The sequence below is a fragment of the Bufo bufo genome, chromosome 2, assembly GCF_905171765.1.
Source record: "Bufo bufo chromosome 2, aBufBuf1.1, whole genome shotgun sequence".
Classification (NCBI taxonomy): Eukaryota; Metazoa; Chordata; class Amphibia; order Anura; family Bufonidae; genus Bufo; species Bufo bufo.
The window spans coordinates 121,534,837-121,551,381 of NC_053390.1; the positions used below are offsets into that span (position 1 = coordinate 121,534,837).

General features: G+C 41.3%; 1 protein-coding gene across 2 annotated transcripts in view; it reads left to right on the forward strand.

The window, feature by feature from the left end:
- RASGRF2 (Ras protein specific guanine nucleotide releasing factor 2) overlaps positions 1-16,545 on the forward strand; it is a 394,559-nt gene that overhangs the window by 175,012 nt on the left and 203,002 nt on the right. The window lies entirely within an intron of this gene.

The window sequence follows — 16,545 nt, forward strand, 5'->3', positions numbered from 1 at the left end:
CATCACCATGTTCTTTTGCCCGGGATCCCTCAGCGTCTGATGTCCCTTCCGGGTGGCATCCGCACATCCCATTTGATTGGAAGTCTTCGCTCAGGCACAGGAATGGAGGCAGCAACAATGCTTGAGTCCCCTATGGGTAGACTCTCATTGCACCAATGGGTAGACTCTCTTGGAGGATTGAGTCCCCAGAAATTAGGAGGAGGAGCAGCATCGCAGTGGCAGGGAGGTAGGGCTATTTAACCTGTTGGGGACACATGACGTACCGGTATGTCATGATGCCCTGGTACTTAAGGACACATGACGTACTGGTACGTCATGTGTATTTATGATCACCGCCGCGAAATCATTCAGCAGGCACTCTGTCACAATGCCGAGGGGAGTCCTGTGACCCCCGCCCCCCCTTCCGGTATCGGCAAATGCTGCAAACCGCAGGTCAATTCAGACCTGCAGTTTGTGGCGTTTCCGGGCGGCCATCGGGTCGCCGTGCTGCTGTAATGGGGACCCGATGGCATTGAAGGCAGCCCGATGCCTTCCTTAGGCATCGAAGCTGCCTTCCGGTGAAGAGCCTGTGAGATCCAGCCCCCTCATACAGCCAATGCATTCCAATACAGAAGTATTGGAATGCATTGTAAAGGGGATCAGACCCCCAAAAGGTAAAGTCCCAAAGTAGGACAAAAAATAAAGTGAAAAAAAAGTAGAAAGTTTCAAAAAAATTTAAGTTTCAAGTAAAAAACAAACAAACGTCATTTTCCCCAAATAAAGTAAAAAAAAAATTGGTAAAAGATAGAAGAAAAAAAGGGTAGACATATTAGGTATCACCGTGTCCGTATCGATCGGCTCTATAAACATATTACATGACCTAACCCCTCAGATGAACACCGTAAAAAATAAATAAACTGTGCTAAATAAACTTTTTTTTTGTCACATTACATCACTAAAAGTACAACAGCAAGCGATCAAAAAGGCATATGCCCACTAAAATAATACTAATCTAACAGTCGCCTCATTCCGCAAAAAATTAGCCCCTACCTAAGACAATCGCCCAAAAAATTAAAAAAACTATGTCTTAGAATATGGAGACACTAAAACATCATTTTTTGTTTTAAAAAAGCTGTTATTGTGTAAAACTTAAGTAAATAAAAAAAGTACACATATTAGGTATCGCCACGTTCGTAATAACCTGCTCTATAAAAATATCACATGACCTAACCCCTCAGATGAACACCGTAAAAAAAAAAAAGGGTTAAAAAAAAGCCATTTTTTTGTCACCTTACATAACAAAAAGTGTAATAGCAAGCGATCAAAAAGTCATACGCACCCCAAAATAGTGCCAATCAAACCGTCATCTCATCCCGAAAAAAATTAGCCCTTAAACAAGACAGTCGCCCAAAAAATAAATAAAACTATGGCTTTCAGAATGTGGAGACACTAAAGAATCTTTTTTTTTTTTAAATGCTTAGTTATATTTGGTATTGTCGCGTCCGTGACAACCTGCTCTATAAAAATACCACATGATCTAATCTGTCAGATGAATGTTGTAAATAACAAAAAAATTTAAACGCTGCCAAAACAGCTATTTCTTGTTACCTTGCCTCACAAAAAGTGTAATGTAGAGCAACCAAACATCATATGTACCCTAAAATAGTATCAACAAAACTGCCACCCTAAAATCGGGTCGCTTTTTTGGAGTTTCTACTCTAGGGGTGCATCAGGGGGGCTTCAAATGGGACATGGTGTCAAAAAACCAGTCCAGCAAAATCTGCCTTCCAAAAACCGTATGGTATTCCTTTCCTTCTGTGCCCTGCCGTGTGCCCGTTCATCAGTTTACAACCACATATGGGGTGTTTCTGTAAACTACAGAATCAGGGCCATAAATATTGAGTTTCGTTTGGCTGTTAACCCTTGCTTTGTAACTGGAAAATAATTATTAAAATGGGAAAACCTGCCTAAAAAATAAAAAGAAATTTTATCTCTATTTTCCATTAATTCAAAGTTTGTCAAATCAGTTTTGTATACCTTGAGGGGTGTAGTTTTTAAAATGGGGTCATTTTTGGGTGGTTTCTATGTAAGTCTCACAAAGTGACTTCAGACCTGAACTGGTCCTGAAAAAGTGGATTTTAGAAATTTTCAGAAAAATTTCAAGATTTGCTTCTAAACTTCTAAGCCTTGTAACGTCCCCAAAAAATAAAATGGCATTCCCAAAATGATCCAAACATGAAGTAGACATATGGGGAATGTAAATTTAATAACTATATTTGGAGGTATTACTATGTATTATAGAAGTAGAGAAATTGAAATTTGCTAATTTTTGCAAATTTTTGGTAAATTTGGTATTTTTTTTATAAATAAAAATGAATTTTTTTGACTCCATTTTACCAGTGTCATGAAGTACAATATGTGATGTAAAAACTATCTCGGAATGGCCTGGATAAGTAAAAGTGTTTTAAAGTTATTCACACATAAAGTGACACTGGTCAGATTTGCAAAAAATGGCCTGGTCCTTAAGGTGAAAATGAACCCGGTCCTTAAAGGGTAAGTCTTTTTATGTATGTTGTATACCAGCTGGTTAAGTAACATGGATCCTATCTGTTTGAGCCTATTCAAGATACTATTTTAGAAAAGGCGACTATTATAAACAACGGGTTTCCTGAGGACAAAACAAAGACGACACATTGATGTACTAACGAAATAGATGGAAGCATTATATCAGGTCAGGCAGGTCCTACGCTAAACCTACCTATGCCATTGGGCATCTATGTTCAGGAGCGCTGACTCTGCACATATAGTGTGCTGCTCCTAGTCACCTCTATGTGCATCCAGAAACCAATGAGAGGACCACCTAATCAAGGCGGTCTGTTTGATAGGAAGGGCAAAAGTGTACAGAAATGCTACCTCCCAAAATAAAATAGGAACACGTTCACACTTGAAGGTGCACACTATACAAATCAACAATACAACTCATCCGTCCAGCAGCAGTAATTGGACTTAAAGGCATTCTGAAGCTTTTTTTTAACTGATGATTAGGGATGAGCGAACTTTGTGTTACAAGTTCGGTGTACAAGGTTCGGGTTATCTAAGAATTCTATTATGGATTCCGCTGGATAGAAGCAGAAAATGTCACTAGGGGGTCTTTAAATCTGTACATTTTAGTAACAACGGACGCCAGCAAGATAGGTTGGGGGGCCCAGGTCCAGGACCTTTTTATTTTTGCTGGTAGACAGGTAATTTACATATTATAAAAGTAAGTTTTTAGCAGAATCTACTGAACCAAAATGATTAATCACATAATGTATGGATAAATCGCAGTATAGGGATTATAAGTACAGAAAAAAAAAAAAATGTTAAGTGGGGTGACAGAAGCCCTTTAAGGGCAGTTCTGGAAACCTTACTCAGGGCTGAGGACCTTCTAAAGGGTCAGCATGTCCGAGTACTATCAGACAATATGACAACTGTTTCCTTCCTAAGCCGACAGGGCGGTTCAAAATATCTGACCCTTCAGCCCTTAGCAGATCATCAGTTGAGCATAAAAATCATTCCTGTCGATCTCAGCAGTCCACCTAAAAGAGAGAGAAATAGTTGCCACAGACTTCCTGAGCAAGCGCACAATCAGTCTTGGGGAATAGCTTCTCAAAAGAGATGTGCAAAAAATGGGGGACTCCTCTGGTGGATCTTTTCACCAGGTGCATTCTTTCTTCTCACTAAATCGTGGGACAGACCAGTTGCTATAGATTCTCTATCCCAAAAATGGAATATGGATCTCAGTATTGAACGCCCTGGCACAGGAACAACCTTTTTCTCTACCATCAGAGGAGGATCTTCTATCCCAGGGTGCTTTTAGCTATCCACATGTGCACATATTGACAGCATGGATTCTGAGAAACAAATCCTCAGAGCAAGAGGACTTTCAGACAGAGTCATCTCCACTATGCAGCAGAGTCATAGGAAAGTGACTGCAGATATTTATGGTAAGATTTGGAAAAAGTCCCTTCATCAAGAAGAGTTTTCTTCTTCTATTCTGGATATTTTGGAGTTCCTGCAAGAAAGGTTTGAGATGGGCTTTAGACGTAATACTTTGAGTACAGATTTACGCCTTAAGTTGGTTTTTAGATGTTAAACTTGCAGAATGTAGCTGGATTAAAAAAAAATCTACAGCAATATCAAGGATTCACCGTTCCATAAAAAGCCTGTTCCTCCCTGGGTTCTGCCACTTGTTTTGACTAGCCTCTGTAAATCCCCATTCAATAGAGTAAAGCAGAATTAAGATGCTGTTTATGAAAACGTTCTTTTTGGGGCATATTACATCAGCCAGAAGGGCTAGGGAAATACAGGCACTACCTACCAGAGATCCGTATTTAACAATCTTAAATGACAGAATAATTCTAAAATTAGATCCAGGCTTCTTTCAAAAACGGTCTTCATTTTATACCAGCCAGGAAAAATTCTTCCTTCCTTATGTGCAGATCCAATGAACCAGAAAGAAGAGATGGTCCATACTCTGGATGTGAGGCGTTCAGTATTAAAATATTTGGAGATGACAGTCTTTCAGGAAATACTCAGCATTGTTTATTCAGTTCTCAGGAAAAAATAAAGAAAAACAACCACCATAGCAAGATGGTAAAACATTTTACTTTCCTATTCTTTACAGGACCTGAACTGTCCATTAAAGCCCATTCTACTCGAGCAATGGCGGCCTCATGGCTGGAACCTGGTCCAGTTTCCATACATTTTGAAAACATTACAGACTGGATATTGCTGAAACAAAAACTTGGCCTTTGGACAAAAAGTCCAACAGGGCATTGGCCCTCCCTAGACTAATGATCTAGTATTGCTCCATGTGGTGCTGCCATGTTGGACATCCTGGAAGCTAGGAATTAGTCCTACCGGTAATTGTTTTTCCAGGAGTCTGAAATGACAGTACCCTGCTCATTCCCTCCCTTTGTTAATTCTGCATTTCAGGTGTATGGTGTAGAAATTTCAATAAGTAATCTATCCTGGTGTGATAATTTGAAAAGGGAGGGAGAGACCTTTTAACCTCTCTGTGTTTCCTGTCCCTTTAGAGACCAATGAGGACATCCTCCATATGGTGATGTCATGTTGAACTCCTGGAAAAAACATTTTTCTTATTTCATATTCCTATTTTTTTTTCCCTGGACCTTTGGGACCTACTATGGTATCAGAGCCTGGATCCACTGGAGAATCCTCTGGCACTCTGGTGGGCCAGTCTGATCCTGATTTTATGTACAGGTATTTGGGGAAAATAGATTCTGTACATAGCTCCATAAAATATGCAGTAAAAATCCTTTATTCCAAGATCCAATAATCCAGAAAGTCTAAAACAGAGCTGTATGATAGTCTTGAACTCCACTAGATCAGAAGACTACGACAAAGTGGTAGCAGCAGATTTCTTATTAGCATTTTATTTTTACCCATTTTCCTTCTTTAAATACAAATACATTTGATATACTTTTCTGTTACCAAAAGTCCAGAATATGTAATAATTCAGCACCTATCGCTTTTATGTTAAAGGGTAACTGTCATATTTTCATAAAAAAAATCAAATTTAGCATATGTTGCTGCTGCAGCAGCATTGTGCATAAAGCAATCTTTAGTTTCTTCACTTACCACTGTTTTCCTTGAGTTTTCCCCTTAGTTACGGCTGTTTTGAATGCTACATTATAAGGATCTTCTCAAGATGGCTCCTCTGCCAGTTCTCTGAGGCCAAAACTGCATTCCCTCAGGTCACATACAAACTTGCTGTAGCCAGCAGCTTCCTGCCAGCCAATCAGATTGGATTACTGAGAGACACGCCTCCTCACTCTGAAGCCTAATGCAGGCATGCAGTGTGAAGGACCGCCCCTCTGTCTATCTGTCTTCCTAGCCAAAGACAGATGAGCCATAGCAACTGTCTTTTAAGGGAGCAGTGGAAAGGGACAGGAGACATTAATGAAAGCTGTTATTATAAGGTAATTACAGATCTTTTGACAATCATTGACAGACTTACTCAGGTATACATGCCTAGCTCTAATAAACTAGCAAAAAAAAAAAAGAGTTATCCTTGAATTCCAGATTAAAAGTTTTTTATTTTTATTTTTTTACTGTATTTATTTATTTATTATTCATCGAAGCCACTAGTTAACAGTATATTATTCCCTAGAAAGTGAATATTTTCTTCTACTAAGAAGTCAGGGTTAATTCCGTTTAGTAGCATACACTGGCATCAGTCATCCAGCGCTGATCGAGGACATGGGCCATTACAGGATTTCTCTGTTATCTATCATCTTAGACGTGGGTCGATGGCCCTGTTTTCACAGTCATATTCATTGATTGTTGCACCAAGGTTATTTGATTGTGTAATGTGTTCCACCATCTGTTCATCATAGGGTCTCACAGGATTTGTAAGGATGTATCGTTATTAAAAAAAATGCTGGAAATGAAAATGGAATTCCTGCTGTTTAAGGGTAATTTGGTAGACTCTACAAAGACTGGATGTACTTTGATTCATTTCTTTAATCTTCGCTGTGGTTGGGTCTGATTTACCACATTGTATAAGACCGAATGAAAATGTTTGGAGACTTTCCACTGGGAATCCTTTGCATTATCCTGATTTTGTATTAAAAATTATGTACAAACAATCATTTACATTCACGTATAACAAACCGCACATTACATTATAGGAGCAACAGAGCAGACAACTCTTGGGATTTTCTGATATTATTGTGTAGGGTGAGTTTTGTGGGAATGTATCAGAGCGTACCAGCCGAACATAACCAGAGCTAGAATAGCATGTTACTCATGAGTTCAAAAATGATAACCAAAATGTTATGCTAAACTTGCCGGGGAAGCCCCCCAGAGCATGGCGGGGTGGATTACTTTAAGTCAATATACATGTCTCAAGGGAGATAGTTTTATTAGTTTAGTCTGTTGGATCCTATCCAGGAAGCCTTTTGTGGACATCACTTAGGCTAGTTTCACAACTCCGGTGTGACTTCTGGCAGGCTGTTCTGGCAGACAATGCTGGGAATCAGCCGGACACAAACCACAGCATGCAATGTGGCCGGGTTTCTGCCGGATCTCATTATAATTAATAGGGCTGGCGGACATTCCGTCTGCATCCAGCAGTGCCGGAACAGCCTGCTGGAATTCACAACGCAGGTGCGAAACTAGCCTTAGGGTTTCCACTAGGTTGGTAGACCAATTCCTTAATCAGTATTCATACTAGGAGGCCAGTAAAATCAAGTGATGCTATTTTTGCATAATAAAAGCTCCAGCCACAATGTTTAGCCTTGTTACTGTGTATTTACATGTCCCGGTCTTGGGATTTTTTTTGTAGCCAAGATCTGTGTAGAAATGCAGCAAAAAAGGGCTGCAAAAAAGTTTCAGCCAGTAGACAACTAGCTTAGTGCTCTCATTAAGAGAAACAGAATAAGAGTATTGCAGGTCTGTTACCTTTTAAAGGCTAGCAAAAATAGAATCAGTGATGTTACATAGTGAGCTTTCGAGACAACAACTTCAGTCTCTTCTTCAGGCGTACTACAAGAGTGTCTGAAGAAACAACAATATTTATATACAAACAGACATGGTGGAATAAATGGACATTTGAAAAACAACAGAATATCAAAAATCTTGAAAATGAGTCCTTAACCCCTTCAGGACACAGCCATTTTTCACCTTCAGGACGCAGCCTAATTTTGCAAATCTGACATTTATGTGGTAATAACTTTAAAACGCTTTTACTTATCCAGGCCATTCTGAGATAGTTTTCTCGTCACATATTGTACTTCATGACAGTTGCAAAATTGAGTCAAAATATTTCATTTTTATTTATAAAAAAAATACAAAATTTACCAAAAATTTAGAAAAATTTGCTAATTTCCAAATTTAAATTTCTCTACTTTTAAAATAGATAGTGATACCTCCAAAATAGTTTCTACTTTACATTCCCCATATGTCTACCTCATGTTTGGATGATTTTGAAAATGACATTTTATTTTTTTGGGACGTTAGAAGGCTTAGAAGTTTAGAAGCAACCATTTCAGTTATGAAGTCACTTTCTGGGGCTTACATATTAGAAACCACCAATTTTAGAAACTACATCCCTCAAGCAATTCAAAACGGATTTTACAAACATTGTTAACCATTTAGGTGCCCCACGAGAATTAAAGGAAAATGGGAATGAAATTTCTAAATTTCTCTTTTTTTAGCAGATTTTAAATTTTTATCTATTTTTTCTGCAACACATCAAGAGTTAAAAGCCAAACAAAACTAAAAAATCTATTACCCTAAATCTGGAGTTTATGTAAACACCCCATGTGTGCTCAAAAACTGTTGTATGGGTGCACAGCAGGTTTCAGAGTGGAAGGAGCACCATATGGCTTTTGGAAAGCGGATTTAGCTGGAATGGTAATTGGGATCTATGTTGCATATGAAGACACCCTGAGCTGGCCCTACAGTGGAAACTTCCAAAAAATGACCCCATTCCGGAAACTAAACCCCTCAAGAAATATTTCAAGGTGTGTAGTGAGCACTTTGACCCATCAGGCGTTTCACAGAATTAGGAAACACGTGGCTGTGAAAAGGAAAAATTCCATTTTTTTTTCCATAAAAAGTTTCTTTACACCCACATTTTTCACTTTCCCAAAGGGTAACAGAACAAAATGCACCCCACATTTTGTTCCTGATTTACCCCCGAATATGGCAACACCCCATATGTGCTTGTAACCTGCTGTATGGGCGCAGAGCAGGGCTCTAGAGTCAAACTGCAAAATATGGATTTTGCTGACCTGAATTGGCAGACATTGATTTTAGGTGCCATGTTGTATTTAAAAGATTCCTGAGGTCCCCAGAAATGTAAAAACCCCAAGAAGTGATCCCATTTTGGAAAGAGCACCCCCGTACGAACATTATAAGTGTTAGAAAGGGTACTTTTCAGCAAACAGGTGTCTCACAGAAGGCAGAAACACTTGTTAAAGGATTTCAAAGCATACATTTGTGGGGGAAAAAAATTACTAGAAGACCCCAATTTTTTTTTTCACAAGGGGTTAAAGAATAAAATGCACCCCAGTATGTGTTCTCCATTTTCTCCCTATTCAGGAAACACCCCATATGTGCTTGTAGCCTGCTGTATGGGCGCATAGCAGGGCTGTAGATGCAAACTGCAAAATATGGATTTGGCAGGCCTGAATAAATAGACATGGATTTTAGGTGCCATGTCGCATTAAAAAATTTCCTGAGGTCACCAGAAATTAAAAACCTCAAGAAGTGACCCTATTTTGGATAGAGCACCCCCATACAAATATTTTAAGTGGTGGAAAGGGTACTTTTCAGTAAACATATGTCTCACAGAAGGCAGAAACACTTGTTTAAAGGATTTCAAAGTACACATTTGTGAAAATGAAAAATTACTAACAGACCCCAATTTTTTCCCACAAGTTGTTAAAGGAGAAAATGCACCCTAGTATGTGTTCCCCATTTTCTCCCCATTCAGGAAACACCCCATATGTGCCTGTAGCCCGCTCTATGGGCGCACAGCAGGCAAACAGCAAAATATGGATTTTGCTGACAGGCCTGAATTAGCAGACATGGCTTTTAGGTGCCATGTCGCATTTAAAAGATTCCTGAGGTCCCCAGAAATGTAAAAACCCCAAGGAAGTGAACCCGTTTTGGAAAGAGCACCCCCGTACGAACATTTTAAGTGGTGGAAAGGGTACTTTTCAGCAAACGGGTGTCTCACAGAAGGCAGAAACACCTGTTAAAAGATTTCAAAGCACACATTTCTGAAAATGAAAAATTGCTAACAGACCCCAATTTTTTACTTTCACAAGGGGTTAAAGGAGAAAATGCACCCCATTATATGTTCCCCATTTTCTCCTCTTTCAGGAAACACCCCATATGTGCTTGTAGCCTGCTGTATAGGCGCACAGCAGGGCTCAGAATGGGAGGTACACCTTGTGGCTTTTGGAGGGCAGTTTTTGCTGGAATAATTTTCAGGCACCATGTAACATTTGAAGACACCCTGAGGTGTGAAAACCACAAAAATGAGGGGGTGGGCATTCATTATTATTGCTGAAGTGTATAAATCTTTGAATAGCTTAGAAACGGGTTCGGGGCATGGCAAGTAAGTAAAGCGGGGTGTAATAAAGAATATCTTTGTTCCAATATGGACGTATTTTATTTTTATTTTTTTATATAATGCCCATGCTTAGGAGAAGTCCCCAAAACTTTTGCATTTCAGTCGTGTCAGTAGGGTCCATTTGTGGGGCCTTAACGCTGCGTTCAGACCTGAGCGTACGGGATGGAGCGCTCTGTATGCTCGATTGTATGTGCGTTTACAGACGCAGCTCCGGAACAAGTGAACGCCCATTGTCGCGCATTCCCGCTGAAGTCTATGTACGGGAACACGCGACAAGACGCCCCAAAGAAGCTCCTGTACTTTTTGGGGCGTCGGGCGTTTTACAGCGCGATCGTACGCGCTGTAAAACGCTCAGGTGAGAACCATGCCCATAGGGAAGCATTGGTTCTTGCCTGTTGAGCGTTTTACCGCGCGTAGGAAGGCGCTGTAAAACGCTCAGGTCTGAACCCAGCCTGAAAGATAACTGTCTGGATGGGACGCAATAAATTGCTCTGCATATATATTTGTTTGTTCCACCATCAAGTTAAATAGGTCATCAGTGAAGATTAATTAGAAAAAAATAATTTCACTGAAACATGTGGCATCTACAGTCGTGGCCAAAAGTTTTGAGAATTACATAAATATTGGAAATTGGAAAAGTTGCTGCTTAAGTTTTTATAATAGCAATTTGCATATACCCCAGAATGTTATGAAGAGTAATCAGATGAATTGCATAGTCCTTCTTTGCCATGAAAATTAACTTAATCCCAAAAAAAAACCTTTCCACTGCATTTCATTGCTGTCATTAAAGGACCTGCTGAGATCATTTCAGTAATCGTCTTGTTAACTCAGGTGAGAATGTTGACGAGCACAGGGCTGGAGATCATTATGTCAGGCTGATTGGGTTAAAATGGCAGACTTGACATGTTAAAAGGAGGGTGATGCTTGAAATCATTGTTCTTCCATTGTAAACCATGGTGATCTGCAAAGAAACGCGTGCAGCCATCATTGCGTTGCATAAAAATGGCTTCACAGGCAAGGATATTGTGGCTACTAAGATTGCACCTCAATCAACAATTTATAGGATCATCAAGAACTTCAAGGAAAGAGGTTCAATTCTTGTTAAGAAGGCTTCAGGGCGTCCAAGAAAGTCCAGCAAGCGCCAGGATCGTCTCCTAAAGAGGATTCAGCTGCAGGATCGGAGTGCCGCCAGTGCAGAGCTTGCTCGGGAATGGCAGCAGGCAGGTGTGAGCGCATCTGCACGCACAGTGAGGCGAAGACTTTTGGAAGATGGCCTGGTGTCAAGAAGGCCAGCAAAGAAGCCACTTCTCTCCAAAAAAAACATCAGGAACAGATTGATCTTCTGCAGAAAGTATGGTGAATGGACTGCTGAGGACTGGGGCAAAGTCATATTCTCCGATGAAGCCTCTTTTCGATTGTTTGGGGCATCTGGAAAAAGGTTTGTCCGGAGAAGAAAAGGTGAGCGCTACCATCAGTCCTGTGTCATGCCAACAGTAAAGCATCCTGAGACCATTCATGTGTGGGGTTGCTTCTCATCCAAGGGAGTGGGCTCACTCACAATTTTGGCCAAAAACACAGCCATGAATAAAGAATGGTACCAAAACACCCTCCAACAGCAACTTTTTCCAACAATCCAACAACAGTTTGGTGAAGAACAATGCATTTTCCAGCAGGATGGAGCACCGTGCCATAAGGCAAAAGTGATAACTAAGTGGCTCGGGGACCAAAACGTTGACATTTTGGGTCCATGGCCTGGAAACTCCCCAGATCTTAATCCCATTGAGAACTTGTGGTCAATCCTCAAGAGGCGGGTGGACAAACAAAAACCCAGTAATTCTGACAAACTCCAAGAAGTGATTATGAAAGAATGGGTTGCTATCAGTCAGGAATTGGCCCAGAAGTTGATTGAGAGCATGCCCAGTCGAATTGCAGAGGTCCTGAAAAAGAAGGGCCAACATTGCAAATACTGACTCTTTGCATAAATGTCATGTAATTGTCGATAAATGCCTTTGAAACGTATGAAGTGTGTGTAATTATATTTCACTACATCACAGAAACAACTGAAACAAAGATCTAAAAGCAGTTTAGCAGCAAACTTTGTGAAAACTAATATTTGTGTCATTCTCAAAACTTTTGGCCACGACTGTACATTGATGTCTGGAGTGGCTGTAAATTCAGGCACCTGGGGCACATAGTTTTCTGTGGGGATCCATGAAGAGTCACTTGTACGGGGCTGTGACTGCGCACTACCCCTAGGACGCTTACGAGGGGGCTCATCATTAGATGAATCATCTGAGGAAGATGAAACTAAAAATGTCACTTCATCTCCACTGTTGGAGTCAGTGTCCTCAAAAAGCACGGCATATGCCTCTTTGGCAGTGAAAAGCCATTTAGTAATTTTAAACTGTAAACTAACGTAGATTTTTTTTGGGGTCTTTATTTATATATTTATTTATTTTTATTGAACAACTAACTAAAATCCTGTATATCCTTTAGGATAAAAACTCAGAGTCACTTGGCAATTATTGACAGGTGTCACAGGTAGCACAGATGCCTGGCGATGAGCCTCAAGAGGCTGAAAATTATATACAGGGGTCTAGTATGGGGCACAGAGTAGTGCCAATTTCCTTATTGGCGCAGAAAAGGGGTAAATTAATGTATTATTTTACAATTATAGGTGGCACAAATTCACATGGGGCATAGGAGACTTATATTGCACAGGACATGAGTAGAGTATGTACACACAGGAGGATGGCACACGTAGTGACAGGCTTAATTTTTTTTTTATGTAACTTGGGAGTATGTGACAGGTGCCTTGACGGACGGACAGGCTGGAGTGACAGGTGCCTTGGCGGACGGACAGGCTGGAGTGACAGGTGCCTTGGCGGACGGACAGGCTGGAGTGACAGGTGCCTTGGCGGACGGACAGGCTGGAGTGACAGGTGCCTTGGCGGACGGACAGGCTGGAGTGATAGGTGCCTTGGCGGACGGACAGGCTGGAGTGACAGGTGCCTTGGCGGACGGACAGGCTGGAGTGACAGGTGACTTGGCGGACGGACAGGCTGGAGTGACGGGTGCCTTGGCGGACGGACAGGCTGGAGTGACGGGTGCCTTGGCGGACGGACAGGCTGGAGTGACGGGTGCCTTGGCGGACGGACAGGCTGGAGTGACAGATGTCTTGGCGGACGGACAGGCTGCAGGGACAGGTGTCTCGACAGACAGGCTGGAGTGACAGGTGTCTTGGCGGACGGACAGGCTGGAGTGACAGATGTCTTGGCGGACGGACAGGCTGCAGGGACAGGTGTCTTGACGGACAGGCTGCAGGGACAGGTGTCTTGACGGACAGGCTGCAGGGACAGGTGTCTTGACGGACAGGCTGCAGGGACAGGTGTCGTGACGGACAGGCTGCAGGGACAGGTGTCGTGACGGACAGGCTGCAGGGACAGGTGTCGTGACGGACGACCAGGCTGGAGGGACAGGTGTCTTGACGGACAGGCTGGAGTAACAGGCACAGAGTGGCAGATCGGCACTGAAGGGGTTAATTATGTGTGAGGCAGGGGATGAGGCACAGAACTGATCTGTGTCACTGATTGGGGCACAGAAGAGCACTGAAGGGGTTAAACGGGCTTAAAACACTGGTGACTGAATTCTGACTATAGCTCCTTCTCTGATCGCTTCCCTGACAGGAATTGGGACGATCAGAGAAGAGTACACACAGTACCTCCCTAAATTGCGTCAATGCGCTGTGATTGGTCTATCTGCAGTAATGGACAAATCACCGCGATCGCCGGCCAGGGAGCATTGCGATTCGCTCCCCGCCGGCGTCACTGGTTGCCTATCAACCCGCATGTGCCGGCAAAACTGAACTGTCAGCGCATCGCTCCGTGTGCTGACAGTTTAACCGCATCATGTACATGCACGTGGGAATGCGGTAAAGCACCACATTCCCCCACGTACATGTACGTGATAATGCAGGAAGGGGTTAATTATCTTACAGATAAGAGGTGTGAAAGTTTTATGGTCTCTAAATTGATGTTATCTCAGAGACCTGGTGCCTGCACTTTGTCTATCTTGTAGTGTGCCATAAATCCCTGTGTCAAGCAGTGTTATAGACTTGTATTCTCAAATTCTTCTGGGTCTTTGAGACTTGAGGCGGCAGAGCTTTATAGAAACACAGGGGGTCATTTATCAAACTGGTGTAAAGTAGAACTGGCTTAGTTGCCCATAGCAATCAATCAGATTCCACCGTTCAGTTTTCCAAAGGAGCTGTCCAAAATGAAACGTGGAATCTCATTGGTTGCTATGGGCAACTAAGCCAGTTCTACTTTATCCCAGTTTAATAAATGACCCCCATAGTGATTCTCCCACAGAGTGCAATCATTGCAGTCTATGGGAGAAGCAATAAATGTAGTGAAAAGGTTTTAAAAATAAGAAAATAAAAAACAAAAAATATAAAATAAAATCATCCCTTTACCCATTTGAAAAACAAAAATAAATTATGAAAAAATAAAGATCATAATCATTAACGTGTCACAAAATGCCTGAACTGTTAAAATATAAGTGTCCTGTACAGTGAACACTGTACCAGGAAAAAAAAAACTAATAAAAAATTGACATTGTTTTTTTGTTGCTTCACCTTCAACAAAAATTGAATAAAAAAGTGATCAAAAAGTCATACACACTCCAAAATGGTAACAATAAAAACTACAAATTGCACCACAAAAAAAATTAGCCCTCAAACAGCTCTGTAAGTATAAAAAAGGTATAGAAGGGTTAGTGGCTGCACCTATAGGAAACAGTGGTGTGGTGCTCTCCCCACTCGACTCACCCCTGTGTCGCAGAAAATGGATAAATAATGCAAGATCTAGATGTGGGGGGCACTCTGTATCCGGGTTGAATATGTGCGGTTTGTAGAAGTGGTGGTTGTACCGTACTGATGATTTGGATAGGTGTACTACCTGATGACTGTATTGTCGAGGGGTTGGTAGTATAATTGTATTGTAGGTGTGGGTTGTGCTCTTGGAGTAGTGTAGAATGATCACATCATAGTTGTTGCTATTAAAAATAATTTATTGATATTTATAAAATTGTTGATGTAAATATATAAATGAGTAGAGATGAAAAGATTTAAAAAAAAGATGGAATAAAAAAAAAAATATATGGAGAAAATATGATGGGAAAAAAAATGTATATAAAAAAGAAAAAATTATCTTAGGTCCACTTAATATGAATCGAGAAATAAGAATTCAGTCCTAAAACTGAGATGATGAAGAAAAAGCGGCACTCACCATTTGTTGTATTGATAGTAGCTTTTATTCTGGGTGAAAACATGCTAGATGCGAGTGACTGCTTTCAATAGCAGAGCACCACCATTGTATTGCGTGATCAGCCGTGGCAAGTGTGAATCCGGCTAGAAGTATAAGAAACCGCACGGTGCAGTGCCGACTGTGTTTCTCTTTCTTTGAACGAGAAATAAGAATGTATTAGGGCAAAAGTTCATATAGTCAATGTTGCTACAGTCTTCGATTTAACGTTGTTGTCCAGTAGGGGGAGCTGTTGTAGCTGAAGATAGTTACAGCTGCGGGTGATTGCAGCCGGAAACAATTGATGTGCCGGATTTACTGGAAGTAAAATGTAAGTACATGTGTGTAGCTATGCCGAAAAAAAAAGATAAAATATGTTGCAAACATTAATATACGGCTAATAAGGAGGAGCGCAGACAGGTGCTTGTTGTGGATGCGCCCTATTAGTGTTACGTTACCTGTTCTGCTGCTGTGTTGTTCGCCGGCCCTGCTCTACCTGCCCGTGACAAGGCGTCCCACGTGGGCGAGAGCGGCGGCTTGGATTTTAAAAAAGAGCAGGTGTCAATGTGAGTCCTCAGGTTAATGTGAGTCTTCGGGTCAATGCGTTCCCTAGAAAGATCGGCAAGTGTCCGTTTACTCTTGTCTCCATGTTCTGTTCTGCGATATGAAGGGTGGCGATGCTGCAGGATACCATATCTACCATATCTATATCTTGCATAAGTATAAAAAAGTTATGGGGCTCAGAATATGGTAATACAAAGAAAAAATAATTTTAAGTTTTTTTTTGTACACGGGTGTATTCTTAAGGATGAGGGGAGTTATAGTCATATTTAATATAAACACTGTTGAGGGACTGTACCGTAATTGGTGTTTAATGGTAAGTATTTATATTAAATGTGACAATAGCCCCCTCATCCTTAAGAATTTATTCATGTACTGCAGTGCCAGGAAGCATTCTTAAGGATGAGGGGAGGTATAGTTTCATAAGATAGCAGTGTGTTAACCGTAGACCCCCCTCCCCCATAATAGTGTCATCCACAAATCCCACATAACAGTGCGTCATCTGCCAAACCCCCCCACCCCCGCAGTGCTTGTGTCTTCCGCAGATTCCCC